At 43.7% G+C, this 6,868-nt stretch overlaps 1 long non-coding RNA gene across 1 annotated transcript; it reads left to right on the top strand.

The window, feature by feature from the left end:
- The first annotated feature begins 5,817 nt into the window (after positions 1-5,817).
- On the top strand, positions 5,818-6,559 carry LOC119010541. The gene is made up of 2 exons (XR_005071996.1): positions 5,818-6,069; positions 6,422-6,559. It is a non-coding gene; the product is annotated as an uncharacterized LOC119010541 (long non-coding RNA).
- The last annotated feature ends 309 nt before the right edge of the window (positions 6,560-6,868 follow it).

Genomic DNA, 6,868 nt, shown 5'->3' with positions numbered 1-6,868 from the left:
TATGTTGCCTAGGAGACAGTAATGCACTGCCCAGCTTCTCATCTCGCACACTCAATAATTCATCTGCTTTATTCTCATTAACAAACGACCTTGGAAACTCTGAGTGCTGGAAGTGACTCCGTGTCCCGGCTCATCGTTTGACTTCCCAGACTAGTTTATTTCCATCACAGACGACAAGACGACTGCACTTCGTCCTATGTTGCTGGTCGACTCCATATATATACACCCGGGTCAACGGGCCCCGGTCCTCCTCCTGGTGACAGCGTGACGACTATGACGGCAAACAAGCAGCTCTGTAACATTAATAACATCTTTTTCACTTTCTTCCCCGTCTTCCCCCTCGTTCCTCGGCGGCTCAATATCTTTTCCGTCCCCTTCTCAGAGCATCTTTTCTCTCTTGTCATGTGGAGGGGACAATAAATCAATACTGTATCATTGAAGGAGACATCTGTGGGAAAGTGAGGAAATAGGAGACCTCGGGGTCGAGAGAGCGAGAGAGAGAGGAGAGAGAGAGGCCGGTGTGTTGGATCGGCAAATGAAGTCCATCCCTCTCTCGTCCTCCCACCAGGTTACTGTGTGTGTCTGTCTCTCTGTCGCAGGGAGCCATAAACTGCCTCAATAAGAGATGAGATAAAATTTTTACTGCCGTGTGTGTGTGTGCATGTGTTTGTCACCGTGTGTGTGTGTTGTGAGCCAAAGCTGTCAAACTGAGAGATGAGTTAAAAATGTTTACAGGTGGATGCATGTGTGTGTGTGTGTGTGTGTTTGGGGGATAGAGAAATAAAAAATGGGATGCCTAAATAAAAGAATCAGACTCTTAACACAACAACATGCACACACGACTCCGTGTCCGTCCGTCCGTCCGTCCGACGTCTCGGCTCTCTGATTTTGTCTCGTTGATGGAAGGTGCGCTTCATTCATAATGTATCATGGCGGAGAGAGAGTGCAAATAAAACATTACCAGACCCCATCAAATCCCAGACAGTAAACCGTCTGGCATCGGTCCCACTAGCACCGCCCCGAGGCAGCCCTGACACACACACACACACACACACACACACACATGCACACGTGAACACACTCACATGGGAGTAAACCAAAGTACTTGTATTCAAATATTGATCTGCAGGCTTCTGTGTCCAATTCAGCCACACTTCCAAAATATTCGCTCGCAAATGTGCTTCAAAGAGAGACAGTGGCCGACGGTGACGGTCTGCAGCGAGGCAAACAGTCAAATGAGTGTTGGTTTGTTTTTTTTTTTTTGGTTCACACTTGTGTTGATATCTGCATATCTGACATATTGTGTCTCTGCTGGCAGAGAATTTTGTAGCAGTGAAACTTTCCCACAATAACATAACAACGTCTGTTTCCTGAAATTTGGCCTGAAAAAAGTCTATTTTGTTCGAGAAAGTTTTATCAGCTGTTCCACTCAAAACAGCCATAAAAAGGTTCAGCAGGTCCGTCGAGTTTTAGATTTGTCCACCAGCTGAAGTGGTTCTGATAAGACACAGTGTCTGAACAGTTTCTCCTTCTTAAAAAATCTCCCAAACCCAAAACAAAAGAGGAGAATTGAAAGGAAACGGACTGACCTGTGTGTTTGGCTGCATCTCTCACTAACTAGCCTACAACGTAGGGTGCTAACCCAGCGTTACTTGCAAAGGTTAAAGGCCTGTCATTAGCTAATCACATAGTTAAATAAGTGAGGTTACAGGTTATGTTTGTTATATATTGATTAGTGATAGTCATGGTGCAAGTACATCGCAGGATTCTTGATCTTTACTTTGGTTTGCAGCCCCAAACTCGACAGTTATTCATCTTCTTTTATCCATGTAGAAGTTAAACATAGTGAAAACACAGATGAAACTAGAAGTCTAGACAACAGCCTGACTCAGTACTCAGCCCTCATCTTTAGACACAGCCATCAATTTGATCTCAGCTAAACACCTGTACAGTCTGTCTTGTACGGCTGCTGTTCCTCAAGGTGAAGAAACTACCAGCCAGTTCTGAAACACATTTCATTTCTCGTTCATACAGCCCGGTAGTTTAGCTTTCAAACCATCCACAGGCTGCATGAGAAGAAGTTTAACAGCATTTTTAATGATGATCTCATTCAAAACACTTCAAAATTCAGCTTATTAACCTGATTATGGCAGCAACAGTCATCATACCAGGCGACAGTTTCCATAGTCGACAGCTAGAGATGAAAACCCTGCTTCGATGCTGCATATTTTGGGAAGTAAGTCAGGTAGATTTCCACCTTTGCTCCCTTTTTTAGATCTTTTTGTGGGGACTTTTTGCCTTGACATGATCGTTGGTGACAGGAAACTGGGTAAAGAGCGAGAGAGGACATGCAGCGAAAGGCCACAGGCTGGAAACTGAACCACAGCCTCAGTATACACAGGCTCTACCTGCTGAACTATCTGAGCGCCTCAATCTGCCAGATTTATTTTTAAAAACTGCAAATCTTTTGAGATTTGAAAGGTTTAACAGGTATAGAAACTCTAACTAAAAGGAGGGCGGGGCTTAGTGATTGCTCGATGTGTTGTTGGGTCACGTTGGTTCAAAAATTTTGTCCGTTAATGTTGAAAAATGTCGCGTTTAAACGTAAACAGGATCTTGCGGCATTGCCCACAATCAACGCTGTGGTCTCTCTCACACACACACACTCACACACACACACACACACACACACACACACACACTTTACCTAGATTCTTCATTAAACCAATGCTGCCAGGCAACCAGCGACTAATGAACAACGACAGCAATTAAACAAATACAGAGTCAGACAATCAAACGCAGAAGCAACAACAATTAATAACTGCGTTCGCAAAGAGTCATAAAAGACATCTGGTAATAAAGCTTTGAGATCTCCGAGGGGAATTACTGGAATTAAGCTTTAGAGCTGCTTACAGTTCGCTCCATTTAAAAGATGCATGAATCCCGTCCTGCCAAGACCAGTTCATGAATGAGAAGTATCTGCTCGGTAATTACTGGATCGTGGAACCGTAACTGCAGGATTTTTTTATTTTTTTTTTTAAATGAGTGAGACGTTGAGGCAGTTTGTAATCTTGGCACGAGAAAAATAAAATGTGACATGTTCGTACATCCGTTTCTTTGTGAATGAGGAACACATGAATTTACACGGACACAGCAGAATTATTTCAGGACGTTGGCACTTGACGAGAGGCTCGCTGCTTTTTTTCCGGCGCTGGCGTTGAAAAGAACTGGCATTGAATGTAAATCACGAAGAAACTGTAGATTCATCTGATCTGAGCTGCGCTGGTGACCTTACAAACCGTAGTAACACATGCTCAGACTGGTTTTTTTTTCACATTTGAGCAGCGGTAATATGTTCAGAAAGTGTTGCACATGTCTTTTTATTTACGTGTACGCCCACACACAAGCTGACCTGTTTAGGGTGTGTGACGTATGGATTTATGTGCTTTTCGTGCGGGCGCACTTCCTCTAAACTCCCCGACTGAGAGGGATGAATGGCTGGTCTCGCTCTGTGTGTGTGTGTTAGTTGTGATTACAATTTGCACTAACTATTGATTGGCCTGTAAACAATCGTCTGGTCCGACCAAATAATCAATGTGATGGAGCGACAGTGTCTCCGCTGACAGACAAGCTGCTTTCTCAATGAGCCTGTTTAGGCCTCAAAACCAGAAGTTTACACGTCGTTTGTCTGCTTGTTTTCTCCCGTCATTGACGTGAGTGTTGACGGAGGCCGTGTGGAGGTTAGATCCTACAACTAGGCGGGAAAAAAACGTCCACATTAGATGATATTGTGATGATTTGTGCCGTCTTCTTTCCTTTTCACCAGATTTCTTGATTTCCATTAGATTTAATTGAGACCAATCTCTGGACTCATCATCTATAGTGTGAGATTATTTTGCCTCTGGGACCAATCTTTTAGAGCTCTCGGTGGATATCCAGATAACGGATATCCAGGCCAAGACTCGCTCCTCTGTGCGCCTGTCATGGTTTCACAGTCCGATCGTTAACTTCAGACGTGAGAATGGACGCGAGGAGACATTTCAGCTGATCTGTGTGTGAATGAAGAAGAAGCTAAATCATCGTCAGACTGGAGCTGATGGCTTCTGAGGTTGCATTTCTTTAGCTTTCCACATGGACTGTTTACCTGCAAGACAACCAAAGCCTGCTCACATGTGATTGGTCAGTTCTACTGGACTACAACCTGACTACAGATGGAAACTCTTCCTGTTCCAGAAACTTGTTCCTTTGCATTCATAAACTGAAACTGTTTGAACAGACTGAATGACGAAACAGCATCAGACAACACCGACTGCAATCAAACTACATCTGTTTACATCCAGGTGAGTGAACTCTAGTGGCAGCAGGTAAATACAGCTCTCGTCCGTCTTCAGTAAAGAAGAAAGTCGACTAGAAAATCTACAGAAACTTCAGATGTTGGACCTCAACACAGCAGACTGCTGTTTTTTTCCTTTTTTCCTCCTGACAGTCGACGTTGGTCTCATTTAATTGCGCCCACAACGGCTCCCTAATGTTACCACATGGTTATTATTGTCGTCATGATGAAGGTCTCCTAATTTCCCCCACACGGAACCGAAGTTGATTTAGGAGCACAAAACGTACCCAAACCCAAGCCAGCAGTGCGATATCAAAACATTTGGGATTTGGAGGGTACACAAAGTATGTTGTCATTTAAAATTGAAGCACTTCTTGGCAACAGTGGCAGAATTCTTTATTTCTATTAGGGGTTTGTGATTATATTGATAGATGTTGCGAGTGCGATGTCGTCCCAGATTAGCTGGATTGATCATTTCTTCTTCTTCTTCATTTTCACTGGAAGAAAATCAAAACCACAATGATGTGACATTTGTTGAACATCTGGAAAACAAGATTTGTTGGTCCGGGCATCTCTGCAGCACTGCAGAGCTTCATTAAAATGCTGTTTTGTAAAAGAAAACTAAAACATGTATCTTTCTTAAACACTGTGCCGCCCGAGGTCAGTTCCTCTTAGTCAGACGAAGAAAATGCTGCGACTTGTTTAAAAGGTTTGTCATCGCCTCAGTTATTTTTTGTTCCGTATAAATAATCCAGCAGTCCAGAATGAAACCGTTATATTATGTTGTCATTCCTTATCTCTCGGGAACCTGAGATGTACAAAACACAGTACTCTTCTTCACTGTTTTTCTGTTAGATTTAAGTCCTTTTTTACCGACGTTTGAATGCGCTGCGATAGTTTTCCTGGACTTTATCTGCACTTTCTAAGAAACTCTCCGGCCGCCCCTCAGATTCTTCTCAGGCCGAGGCGTCCAGTGATTGATGGCGCTCTCCGTCCACCACCACCTCCTCCACCTCTTGTTTCCCAGATCTCCACATGTGGCACCGCTCCACGCTGCAAAACATGTCAACAGGCCGTTAACCGCCGACTCCTGCAATCCTGTTTTAAATTAGAAAATGTAGACGTCGGGGGGAAGAATTGCGCAAGATTTCAAAACGTTCGAGATTATCCAGGAGTGTCGTCTGACAGTTTACGTGTTTATAATTCAACTCATCGCGTTTCTTGTTTTTTTTCCCCATCCAGAACGTACTTTAATCAAGTGGAAAGCTGTTCGAATGGCCTTGCGGAGTGATCTGCTGTGTTGAAAAGTAAATCCAGCAAATGGAGAAATCTGCATTTTCTCACATCGGGGAGATTTTTTCATTTTTTTTTTTTTTCCTTAAAGACAAATATAAATGATAGCAGATTAAACGACTTGTTGAGATGGATTTTTTTTTTCTCTCTCTCGCTCTCCTGCACTGTGCCGGCAAGCTGAATCCAAAAGCCTGTCTCGGGGAGGAGAACAAATCGGCTCCTTCATGGCCCAGTGAACCATCGACTCGGTAACCAGCAGAGTCCTTCAGATAGAAAAGATGCATGGTGCTTTAAACCATTGCAGGCCTCTCTGCTCTCCACCCCTCCTCCTCCTCCTCCTCCTCCTCCTCCTCCTCCTCCTCCTCTTTCCTTTCCATTCCTCGTGCTCGGGCTTGAAACCGCTGCTCCATGACACCGGGCATCACACGTAGAATAAAAATGAGGTGAGGCGGCTGGAAAATTGAACATGTTGTCAGGCCGCAATGGCTGTTCTCAGTGATTTAGGAACTGCAGGCCGCACTCGATTAGGGTCATTCATTTTGGGTAATGTAAATACAGTGATAGCAGGGTCGGCCATGTGAAGAAGGGGGAATGTTTGTCGAGGTTATTGGTAATGGAAGTGTTACAACGTTGGTATTTTTTTCATGAAATGGTGCTCAATGGGTTTTCTTTTTTTTTTTAACTGTGTATAAATTGGGAGGAGGATTATTATAGTGCAGCAGTTTTTTGAATTATAGCTGTAAATACAAGGAGGAAATGCAGGTCACATCTGCCGCTTCTGTTTTATGATTTCAGCCAAGTTGTGCAGTCGTCCCCGGAGTCCGGACACTTCTATCATGCAAAGCATCAGTGGGGACTAAATCTGTTACCGCTGCGTGTCGGTGCCTCGCGAATTTAAACCATAAAGTCAATTATTAAAGCAGTTGCATCTTAGTTTGGCCTCCACTTGGTGTATTTCCTCACAACACAATTCACTGAATGTCTTATTGCAGCGTACGTTTCTGCAAACCACAGATACGTTGATGTGTTTGACGCGTTTCTTTATGTTGAATTTCCGATTTCATGACGTGACAGCGCTTTTCTTACACTCTGGCTATGTTTAGGCACAAAACCCACTTGGTTAGAGTCAGGAAAAGATCGTGTTTTTGGCTTAAAATATACGGTTCTGTTACCACAAACAGCTGGAAACTTTCCTGTCATTTAGTTTTGTTGCCACGGACGCGGCTGAAAAATGTCCAGACA

Source organism: Acanthopagrus latus, chromosome 21, assembly GCF_904848185.1.
Source record: "Acanthopagrus latus isolate v.2019 chromosome 21, fAcaLat1.1, whole genome shotgun sequence".
NCBI classification, from domain to species: domain Eukaryota; kingdom Metazoa; phylum Chordata; class Actinopteri; order Spariformes; family Sparidae; genus Acanthopagrus; species Acanthopagrus latus.
The sequence above is the reverse complement of the archived record's forward strand: the minus strand, read 5'-3'. Positions and strand labels throughout refer to the sequence as shown.